This window comes from Rhinoraja longicauda, chromosome 43 (assembly GCF_053455715.1).
Source record: "Rhinoraja longicauda isolate Sanriku21f chromosome 43, sRhiLon1.1, whole genome shotgun sequence".
NCBI lineage: Eukaryota > Metazoa > Chordata > Chondrichthyes > Rajiformes > Arhynchobatidae > Rhinoraja > Rhinoraja longicauda.
This window is the reverse complement of record NC_135995.1, coordinates 5,670,284-5,682,348: the sequence shown is the minus strand read 5'-3', so window position 1 is coordinate 5,682,348 and position 12,065 is coordinate 5,670,284. Positions and strand designations below refer to the sequence as shown.

Here is a 12,065-nt window from a genome sequence, read left to right as displayed (position 1 = left end):
CTTCACCCCGCATGTTGTAAATCACTGAACATTTATGGCTAGGGCAAGGTTATTCTGCCAACCATGTCTTTGCCAGTAGGGAAAACACGACCCAGTCTCATGCCACATTCTTGCCCTTGACAATACTCCAGCAGGTCATGGATCTAGACAAACGCGCTCAGGGGTTTTATGAATTGGCTGGGAGTTTCTGCCTCTGCAACCCCTTCAACTGGGAAATTGTAGGTTCACTTCCACCCTCGAGAGGAAAAAGCGCACCTCCCCCCAATCTTTCCCAACAATTATTTAAAATCAACTTCTTGTTTCTAACACCTCTGGTGAGGGAAAATAGATCTTTCACATTTAACCTCCCCATAATTTATCTCATCTCAATTCATTCAATCCTCAATCTGCCCAGTTCCAAAGAGAACATTTACAGTTTGTCCCGTTTTTCCTTACAGCTAAGGTTTTCCTTTCTGGAAACATCCTAATGGATCTTACTTTTTACTTACTTGTCCTCTTCCTCATAAGGTCATAAGGAATAGGAGTAGGATTAGGCCATTCGGCCCATCAGGTCTACTCTACCATTCAATCATGGCTGATCTGTCTCTCCATCCTAATCCCATTCTCCTGCCTTCTACCCAGAACCTCTGACACCTGTACTAATCAAGAATCCATCCATCTCTTCCCTCCTATTTTATGTTTGTGCTTTTAATGATGATGGAAAGTCTTAGATTCCCACTGCCTCAGATGCCCCTCCCTTTCCCTCGGCTCCTTCCATGTCCCTCCTCTCGCCCATCGGACACTTCTTGCACTCAGATCTTCCACATCCCTTCTCCTTAAGCCCTCTTCGCTCAGATACTGCGCGACAGTCCTCTTTTCTCTCCCCCTCAAAGCCTCATTCCCCTCTCAGGTCCCATCCTGCCCCTCAGTCCCTCCTCCATTCAGACTCTCCTCACTTCCCTTCAGAACCTCCTGACTGATATCCTTCTCACAACTCAGACCCTCATCCCCTCGGTCCCTCACAGCTCAGACCCTCCTCCCCTCGGTCCCTCACAGCTCAGTCCCTCCCTCCCTCCTCTCTCCTCCACCCTCCTCTCTCCTCCACCCTCCTCTCTCCTCCACCCTCCTCTCTCCTCCACCCTCCTCTCTCCTCCACCCTCCTCTCTCCTCCACCCTCCTCTCTCCTCCACCCTCCGCCCGGCGATCGGACGACGACAACCGCCCGCGCACGCGCTCTCTCTCCCGCGCGCGGAGCCGGGAGCGTCGCCCTCGCGCAGTGACGGTTGGAAAAGTAGCGCACGCGCAGAGCAGCCCCGCGGCCACTGCGCACTGCGTCACCGCGGCTTCCAACGGTCACCGCGCGAGGGTGACGCTCCCGGCTCCGCGCGCGGGAGATAGAGCGCGTGCGCGGGCGGAGGGTGGAGGAGAGAGGAGGGAGGGAGCGTCTGAGTTGTGAGGGACCGAGAGGAGGAGGGTCTGAGTTGCGAGGGACCGAGGGGAGGAGGGTCTGAGCTGTGAGGGACCGAGGGGAGGAGGGTCTGAGCTGTGAGGGACCAAGGGGAGGAGGGTCTGAGCTGTGAGGGACCAAGGGGAGGAGGGTCTGAGCTGTGAGGGATTTAGAGGAAGAGGGTCTGAGTTGAGTTCTGAGGGGAAGTGAGGAGAGTAAATGGAGAGGAAAGGAAGAGGGCGGGGTAGACTGAGGGGAAGGAATGAGGCTTTGATGGGGAGAGAGGAGGGTCTCAGCCTGAGGGGGAGAGAGGGAGGGGCTGTGTTATGAGGGATTTAGAGGAGGAGTGTCAGACCAATGAGAGGCTGAGAAGTGGGTCTGAGGCGTGAGAAACCGAGGGGAGGAAGATCCGAGTTGTGAGGAGGGTCTGAGTTGTGAGGAGGGTCTGAGTTGTGAGGAGGGTCTGAGTTGTGAGGAGAGTCTGAGTTGTGAGGAGGGTCTGAGTTGTGAGGAGCCGCAGGAAGAGGTTCTAAGTTTTGAGGGGAGGAGGGTCTGGGGTGAGATGTTCTGAAGGGAAGTGAGCAGAGAGAGTCTGATGGAGAGGAATGGAGAAAGGGAGAGTCAGAGGGGAAACAAGGAGGCTTTGATGGGCAGAGACAAGGTCTGTTGGGCAGTGAGGGAAGGGTCTGAGTTCGAGGGACTGAGAGAAGGAGGGACTGAGGATGGACTGAACTGTGAGGATGGACTGAGTTTTGAGGAGGGTTTGGGTTGTGAGGAGGGTCTGAGTTGTGAGGTGGGTCTGAGTTGTGAAGGCCCGCTGGAAGAGGTACTAAATTACGAGGGAAGGAGGTTCTGAATTGTGAAGGACTGTGGAGAAGAGGGTCTGTGTGGGAGGGAGGAGGGCCTGAGTTAAGAAGTTCTGAAGGAAAGTGAGTAGAATAAATCCCACCAGCACCACTCATTCGCAAGACGCCTTACGCTCTCTCATCTAATTTTATCTGCCCATTGCCTCTTCCCTCCCCACCCCACCCCACCCCCCAATCATCTGGTTCCATCTTTCAGATACCACCCTTCATTTCACCCATTCATCGCAACTCCATATCGTGGATATCTTTCTATATTCATCATCTCCATCGTGCAAGGTCTGAAACCGAAGCTTTGGCCACTAGTTGACTCCACACATGCTCCTTAATCTGTTGATGTCTCAACGTATTTTGCAGCAGTGACAGTATCCCATGTCATAGAGCAGGGGTGTCAAACTCATTTTCACCTCGGGCCACATCAGCATTATGGTTGCCCTCAAAGGGCCGGTTGTAACTGTAAGACTGTATAAATGTAACTAATCTTTAACATATTGTTAAATAACTGTCTGCATTTGATTATTATTTATTGAAATGAACAAATATTGTACATGCATTAACATAAATGTAAAAATATATGTAAGCACATTGACAAGTTCCTCGTAGGGTTTCCATTGAGACCTGGGGAAATCGCGTTTTTTCTTTAAAATAAATTGTCTCTTTAAAAAAAAAAAAAATTCAATGGGGAGGGGGGGAGGAGGGGAGGTGGAGAGGGGAGGGGTGGGTGAGGAAGGGAAAGGGGAGAGGGAGCCTCTGACACCGTCCTGCCAGCGGCCATCTTCTTTCTCCTTCACTGTGGTGCCGTGCTACTCCAGGGGAGGGGGAGCGCAATTAAAGGCGGTACAGGGAAGGGGAGAGGGTGTGACCGAGGAGCCTTGGACCCAAAGCCTCTCCTGTATTGGTGTAGCATCCTCAACCCCCTACTCAATCCTCCTTAGCCCTCCTCTCCCTACCCCCCACTCTACCATCTTCCCCGACCCCCACTGTCCCCTTTCTCCCCAACCCCCACTCTCTCATCCCCCACCAACACCCCCTCCTCCCCCTCACCCCTGCTGTCTCCTTCTCCCCACCCTCCTCCCCACCCACACTCTTCCCTCCTTCCCACCCCACCCTCCTCCCCAGTAGCACTCTCCCTCCCACCCGCACTCTCCTCCACCCCCCATTCCACCACTCTCTCCTCCCCCACCCCCCATTCTCTCCTCCCCAGCCCCACTCTCCCTCCCACCCCCACTCGCACTCTCCTCCACCACCCATTCCACCACTCTCTCCTCCCCCACCCCCCCATTCTCCTCCCCAGCCCCACTCTCACGCCCCACTCTCTCCTCCCGAGCCCCACTCTCTCCTCCACCCCTCCTCACCCTCCCCCACTCTCTCACCCCCTCCCATCCCTACCCTCCCCTCCCCTCCACCCACCTGCATTCTCACCGTCCCCCTCCCCCCCACCCCCACTGTCCCCCTTCCCCCCTACCCCCCACTCTCTTCCCCCCACCACCACCCCCTTCCCCCCACACTCCCTCTCTCCTCCACCCACCCTCCCCCTCCTTTCACTCTCACTGTCCCCTTCCCCATCACCCACCTTTCCCTCCCTCCCCCCACTCTCCCCTTTTCCCTGACCCTCACAGTCCCCCTTCCTTCCCACCCCCACTCTCTCTTCCCATCACCACCCCCCACATCCCCTCTCCCTCACCCCCTCCCTCACCCCTCCCTCCTCCCTCACCCCCTCCCTCCTCCCCACACCCTCCTCCCCCTTTCACTCTCACTGTCCCCTTCCCCCACCCACCTTCCCCCCCACTCTTCCCTGACCCCCACTGTCCCCTTCCCCCCACCCCCTCTCTCTTCCCCCCACCCCCACTCTCTCTTCCCCCAACCACCCCCACTCTCTCTTCCCCCAACCACCCCACTCTCTCTTCCCCCAACCACCCCCACCCTCTCTTCCCCCAACCATCCCCGCTGTCGTCCCCCCAGTCCCACTCCCCCCCTACTCTCTCCTCACCCACTCTCACTCTCCCCCCTCTTTCCCCACCACCCCCTTTCCCCCACTCTCTCCTCCCCCCACCCCCATAATCCCATTCTCTCCTCCCCCCACCCTTCCCTCCCCCCACTCGGCCCCACGTCCACTCCACTCCCCTCCCCTCCGTGGAGCCGTTGGCGGCGAAAGGCACTTACGGAGCGTGCAGGGAGGAGGGAGCCCCGGACTACTCGAAGTGGGGAGCGGAAGTGGGACTACTCGAGGCGGGCGGGGCGATTCTGGGAGCGTCGCGAGAGGAGAGAGGCGCTGCGGGAGGCGCGCAGTCTGAAGGCGCGACGGGCCGTCGGTGGCAGCGGCCCTCGTTGACGCCGCCATCGGTGGAAGGGGGGACTTGAGGACGCCGTGCGTGGGTTGAAGGGACGGAAAGGAAGGATGAGGACCATCAGTCCGACCATCTCCCTCCTGCTCGGGAGACAGTGTCCCCCGGGTGTAGGAGAGTGAGGAGAGGGGAGGCGGTGATTGCGGGCGGGCGGCTCCGCTAACGGCGTCCATCTTGTGTGTGCGAGTGAGGAGAGGCCGTGCCGTCAGACGCACAGCAACTTGGAAAAATGTGTTGAGAAATGAAAGTTTGAAAGTTAAAAATGTCTGTAACTTAAAAGATATACGACCAATGACAATTAAGCTCTCGCGGGCCACATAAAATGACGTGGCGCGCCGCATTCGACCCGCGGGCCTTGTATTTGACACCTGTGTCATAGATTGATACAGTGCGGCAACAGGCCCTTTGGACCAACTCGCCCACAACAGCCATCAATGCTAGTCCCACGTCTGGGGGGAGGTGGGGGGGAGGTGGGGAGGGAGGGGGGTGGGGGGGGAAAGGGGAGTAGGGGGGTAGGCGTGAGAGGGGAGGCGGGAGTCGGGGGGAGTGGAGTACGGGGGGAGTCGGGAGTGGGGATAGAGTGACAGTGGGGGGGGGGATTTTTTAGTGGGGAGGAGTGGGGGATTGGGGGGACATGTACTGTTGTGATTTGCTGTTGAAAACCACTGGAGCAAGTATGTCTTCAATGAAATTAGGTATGTGTATTTTTTTAATGAAACTTTGTCATATATTTTGTCTAAGGAAAAAACAAAATAGAGAAAACAAAACTATTTTTTCGTTGTGTTGTAAAAAGTATTTCTGTTGAATAACCTTTCTATAAATAGCAGAATGTACTCATGATAGGCCTGACATTGTACATGTGGTCCAAGAACTACAGACTGTTAGAAATAATAGTTGTTTTTCACACATGAATGTAACGCAACGCGTACGCGCATTTGGCGTGTATACTTTTTTTGCTCAAAAGTTGCATATCATGAATTTTGATATAAATTTCTGAATTACTAAAATCAAATGTTGGGAGGTCTGGATTATAATCACGTGTTGTCTTTCCGCTGACTGGATGGCACACAATAAAAAAAAGCTTTTCACTGTACCCCATTTAAGGTGAGAACTGCCGGAATACACAATAGGAAATAGACAATAGGTGCAGGAGTAGGCCATTCGGCCCTTCGCGCCAGCACCGCCATTCACTGTGATGGCTGATCATTCCCAATCGGTACCCCGTTCCTGCCTTCTCCCCATATCCCTGGACTCCGCTATCTTTAAAAGCTTTATCTAACTCTCTCTTGAAAGCATCCAGAGAATTGGCCTCCACTGCCTTCTGAGGCAGAGAATTCCACAGGTTCACATCTCCGTTTTAAATGGCCGACCCTTTAATCTTAAACTGTGGCCCCGGGGCTTTAGAAGGAACAGCGATCATTCACAGTCTTTTCTTTTAGAATCGGATGACGCAACGTTCTGGCTCGGGACCGAACCGGGTGGAATTGTGAACGACGGCCCCATTGTTGACTCGTTCTACACGTCACTGCGGTCTCCAGGAGATGAGGCGTGGAGACGGGGGACGCCTCTCTCCATCAGGCGCCGCGGGATGGACGCCTGGTCGGTTTGGACCCCCACTCTTCCAATCGCCCTGTTGCTGTTGACCGTCGCCCGGCAGGCGTGGGGTGGGACCTCGGTGGCTTGTTACCCCAACTGGCCGTGTCAAGTCATCTTCCTCACCCAGAACCCAGCCACTTTGCTCTGTCCCAACGGGTCGAGCCACCCCGGCGGCGTGGCCTGGGTCTACTACAACACCACGGAGCCCGACACGAAGACAGTGGTCCTCGCTGGGACTGGAGATGACACCTTGAACGCGGACGCGCTCTTGGATCTCCGGGCCCGTTGCATGTTATCCTGGCCGCATCTGTTCATCAGGTCCGCCATGGTCAGGGACTCGGGCGACTACCTCGGCAGGTCGGGAAACAGGACCCTCGCTTACTAGAGGTGGACACGCAGGACGCCGAGAAGGTCCACATCTCGGGCAAATCCATCGGCGTCTCCTCGCTCCCCAATCGTTTCTTGGAAGTAGGAGGCCGGCACTTGGAGCTGTTCCCCGTGTGGAACGCCTGGGAAGACTGCGACCGGTGCGGGGTCCCGGCGGAGAGGAGGCGAGTGGGTTTCTGTTACGCCCGGCCAGTCCCGAGCGACCATCGTGCCTTTGCAACTGTCCGTCGTCCTCCTGATCGACACCTACTTGGTCAACGGCAACGTGAGCTTCAAGTGCCCTGACGCCTCGGTCTGCACACCGGTGTCGTGCGGAGAAATTCCACCGACGTTTCGCGGGCGGATCTCTCCCGACGGCTTGGGTAGCACTCACGCCTTGGACGATGTGATGGGCCGAATCGTCTACAACATAAAGGGCGTCCAGAAAGCCGACGAGGGGGTCTACAGGTGCTACGTCTCTGATGAACTGGCTGGATCTTTCCACCTGAAGGTGCTGGAGCCTAACGAGAGGAGGGCGGCGGCCAAGACCAGCGCCATGCGCTTCGTCTGGTACGCCTTGACTGCCATCGCCTTGGTATCTGTGCTGCTGGTTTTCCTCACCTTTCTGTACACCTACCTCTGCAGGTCGGGAAACAGGACCCTCGCTTACTACGTGGTGGACACGCAGGACGCCGAGAAGGTCCAGGTGCGGCGCCGCCAGGTCGTGCACTGGTAAATCCCCACCCTTTACACGTACACCCTCATTTACTCCAATATCACAGCAGGCCACACACCCCCTCCGGGTGATACTATCCCAGAGCAATCTGCATTCTATTTCCAAACAGCTCCCCTCATTACGTGAGTTCATACATTCATAAGTTATTGCAGCAGAATTAGGCCATTCGGTCCATCAAATTTACTCCGCTATTCAATCATGGCTGATCTATCTCCCTCTCCACCCCATTCTCCTGCCTTCTCCCCGTAACCCCTGGCATCGGTACTAATCAACTAATTTATTCCCCTCTTTTTCCCAATATCACTCACTACCCACTACCCCCCCCCCCCCGCCCCATCTCACCTCTATCACTCCCTCTGGCTTTACATTTCACCCCCTCGTTATCTGACAGCCGTTTGTATCTTTTCCCATCTCCGGCATTTGTCCACCCAATCAGCCACCGCACAGATACCTTCCCTGCATTGCCTCACAAGTATTCACCTAACACTTGAACAGGTGAGTGAACCCCAGCCCCATCTCTTTGTTCGATATTTTGCAGCAGCTAATAACCTCACCGACACCAGCATGTCTTGTTTGGGGATGGAGAAGGAATCGAAGCAGCCGATGGAAACTCACACACAAATACACGCGCGCACACACACACAAACATACAAACAAATCCATACACACACACACAAATCCCCATACACAACCGCACACGCACAAACATACAAAAATCCACACACACACACAAATCCACACACACACGCGCACGCACACACTCACACACACTCTCACACACGCACACATGCTCTGGGATACTATCACCCGGAGGGGGTGAGTGGCCTGCTGTGATATTGGTGCAAGTGAGGGTGTACGTGTAAAGGGTGGGGATTTACCAGTGCACGACCTGGCGGCGCTGCACCTGGGCGCAGTAGGTGTACAGAAACGCGACGAAAACCAGCAAAACACACACGCACACACACACTCTCACACATCCACACACACAAACACACACCCACACTCACACACACAGTGCCGGAAGTCCGATTTGAACCCTGGTCTCTGGAGCTGTAAAGAGGTGACTCTCCCGCCACAGTATTGAATCAAACCACGTGACACTCCCTGCTATCCCAAAGCCATTAACTCACGCCTTCATAAACCGCCGCACACTGAGTTGAGTAGTCTGAACAGAGCAACAATGCCTTCTATTTAATTAAAGTTGTCTCATGTTAAAGTGCGTGGTTAATTGAGGTTACAATTTTATTGCTGGCTAAGAAGAAATGGGACAGGAGGTGGCCATTCGGCCATTCAAACCAGATCTCTTCCCTCCACTCATTAGTGGAGACCCTGTTCTCTTACTGTAGACACCTTGGCATAGCGGGTAGAGCCAGTGACTCTCAAACCGAGAGACACAGGTTCAGTGCCAATCTCCGCCTGTGTGTGTGTCTGTGTGTTTGCATGTTTTCATGTTTGTGTGTGTCAGTGTGCATGACATTTAGTGGACATCTTAACGCAGTGTTCAGGTTCAGGATTCATCTCGGCAGATAAAATTGACTTTTTCTCTCGCATTCTGCACCTGTTGTAACCACACAAATGTTGTCCAGTATCCCAATAACATTACATTGAATCTACATTCCTCCATATCGTAACTAATATGTGCCTATTCTCCATGCTGCAACGTAATATGCGGTTATGTGAAAAAAGAACAAACGCGCTGGAGGAATTCATTGGGTAAAAACAGCACAGTGTGGAATGGACAGACTACGTTTTGGGTCAGGGGTCGCATCTTCCATAAGGAGCTGGTCAGGCCGCATTTGGAGTATTGTGAGGAATTTTGGGCACCGTATATGAGGATGGATGTGCTGGCTCTGGAGAAGGTCCAGAGGAGGTTTACAAGAATGAGTGGGATAACTTACGATGAGCTTTTGACGGCACTGGGCCTGTACTTGCTGGAGATTAGAATGATAAGTCTTCATTGTAAAGTATCAAATCATGGAAGGCTTGTCTGCTTGTCTACACACAGTTCGTACGTTCCCCCATGACCTGCCTAGGTTTTCTCCAAGATCTTCGGTTTCCTCCGCACTCCAATGACATGTAGGTTTGTAAGTTAATTGCCTTGGTAGAAATGTAAATGTGTCCGTAGTGTGTGTAGGGTAGTGCTAATGTGTGGGGATCGCTGGTCGGTGTGCACTCGGTGGGCCGAAGGGCCTGTGTCTGCGCCGTATCTTTAAACTAAAAAACTAAAAAAGCTGGAATCTGCAGCAAGCAGATGGAACACAGCCTAACAAAGTCTGGACTCATGCATTTTGGTCGTAGGAATAAAGGCATAGACTATTTTCTAAATGGGGAGAGAATTCAGAAATCGGAGGTGCAAAGGGACTTGAGTGTGCTGGTATAGGATTCCCAAAAGTTAATTTGCAAGTCGAATCGCTAGTAAGGAAGGCACATACAATGCAAACATTTATTTTAAGAGGGCTAGAATACAAAAACAGGGATGTAATGCTGAGGATCTATAAGGTGCTGGTGAAGCCGCATTTGCAGCATTGTGAGCAGTTGTGGGCACCATATCAGGAAGAATGTGCTGGTGTTGAAGAGAGTCCTGAGGCGATCTTACGAGAATGATCCGAGGAATGAGTAGGTTAACATAAGATGGGCGTTTGATGGCACTGAGCCTGTACTCGCTGGAGTTTAGAAGGATAAGTGAGGACCTCTTTGAAACATACAGAATAGTGAAAGAGTGAATGTGGAGAAGATGTTTTCACTAGTGGGAGAGTCTCGGACCAGAGGCGATCACCTCAGAATTAAAAAATGCACCTTTAGGAAGGAGATGAGGAGGAATTTCTTGTCAGAGGGTGGTGAATCTGTGGAATTCATTGCCACAGACGGCTGTGGAGGCCAAGTCAATGGATATTCTTAAGGTGGAGATTGACAGATTTGTTATTAGTACGAGTGTCAGGGATTGTGGGGAGAAGGCAGGAGAATTGGGTTGAGAGGGAGAAGTAGATCAGCCATGATTGAATTTCGGCATAAACGCGATGAGCCGAATGGCCTAATTCTGCTCCTAGAACTTATGAACGTGTAAAACTTCGAAGCATAAACTGCTGGTGGAATGCAGTGGGACAATCTCTTACCTTGCCGGAGATCCGATTGTTTTCCGGATCGTATCTCCAGTCGCTCTGCGACCCAACATCGTGGAGCTGGAGGCCTTGCCTGGGACTGACTTTGAGCCCCACCGCGGGGCGTGGACTTACCATCGAAGCCGATTCCTTGCCTGGGATCGAAGCTCCAACCGCAGTAGACAATAGGTGCAGGAGTAGGCAATTCGGCCCTTCGAGCCAGCACCACCATTCAATGTGATCATGGCTGATTATTCTCAATCAGTACCCCGTTCCTGCCTTCCCATACCCCCTGACTGCTATCCTTAAGAGCTCTATCCAGCTCTCTCTTGAATGCATTCAGAGAATTGGCCTACACTGCCTTCTGAGGCAGGGCATTCCACAGATCCTTCTGAGGCAGGGCATTCCACAGATGCGGACTTTAACATCAGGAGCTCGCGGTCTAGGGTTGAGACAAATTCGGAGCTCCAAGCTGCACGACATTCGACAAGCCCCGACCCAGGGTAGATCGCCGGGCGTGGGGGTGTTGAGATCCCCCTCCCCCCCCCCCCCCATGCCGGAGCTCGATCACCCCGATAAGGAAGGCCCGCCAACGGCAACGGGAGTCAAGATCATCCCATCGACGGAAGGTTAGAGACTCCTGACCCCTGGAGAACAAAGGAGGGAGAGATTTAACTTTTTTTCGCCTTCCATCACAGTGAAGAATGCGGAGCAGTCACTGTGGTGGATGTTCAGGTTAAAATGTATTTTGTGTGGCCCGTTGCTTTTTATTGTTATGTCTGTATGGCAAATTAAATTCCTCGTATGTTGCAAAACATACTTGGCTAATAAGGTATAATTGTGATTGTGATAAATGTCCTCTTGGGGGCCTGGGAATGGGGAAGATGATGCTGCTCCTTCTCAGAGTATTGTAGTGATGGCACGGTGGATTGGTATGCAGGGCAATGGTAGAAAAATGACAGGAATGGTTCAAGAGAGCATACTTGTGTTCGCTCATGGACTAATTTCTCTTTTAACATTAATCACAATTACTTAACTTAACGTTTGATTTTGTCTTCTGAACTTTTGTTATACATTGGAATCTGATATTTTTCCTGGTAAACTGACAGTGAATGATTAAAGAGAGTGTGGTTCATGTCCAATTTGTAAAGGACGTGAAAGTAAGAGAGTATTGCTTTGTGTATTATTAATATAGGACTATGAACAGTGTAACTAACTTACATTACAGAAAATATTCATCAAACTGGTGTGGTACATTGTGGGAAAGAACAATGAGATTTTATTCTCTTTTCAACCTCTTGTCTTTTATCTTTTCCTGTTATGTAATTTTGTGGACATCTTGTGTATTGTTTTACCATTTACCTTCTAATCAGCAGTATTATTGAAAACATTGCAGGTGCCTTGCTCTAAGGTATTATCTTGGATTGATCATTGCCTTTAAATAGTTACTTTTGTTTACCTGTAATAATGTTTCATCTAATTTCCAAATCTAAGCAATCTGGTCTTATATATATCATATCATATCATATCATATATATACAGCCGGAAACAGGCCTTTTCGGCCCTCCAAGTCCATGCCGCCCAGCGATCCCCGCACATTAACACTATCCTACACCCACTAGGGACAATTTTTAC

At 52.3% G+C, this 12,065-nt stretch overlaps 1 pseudogene; it reads left to right on the top strand.

The window, feature by feature from the left end:
• The first annotated feature begins 6,160 nt into the window (after positions 1-6,160).
• On the top strand, positions 6,161-7,332 carry LOC144612199 (protein FAM187B-like; annotated as a pseudogene).
• The last annotated feature ends 4,733 nt before the right edge of the window (positions 7,333-12,065 follow it).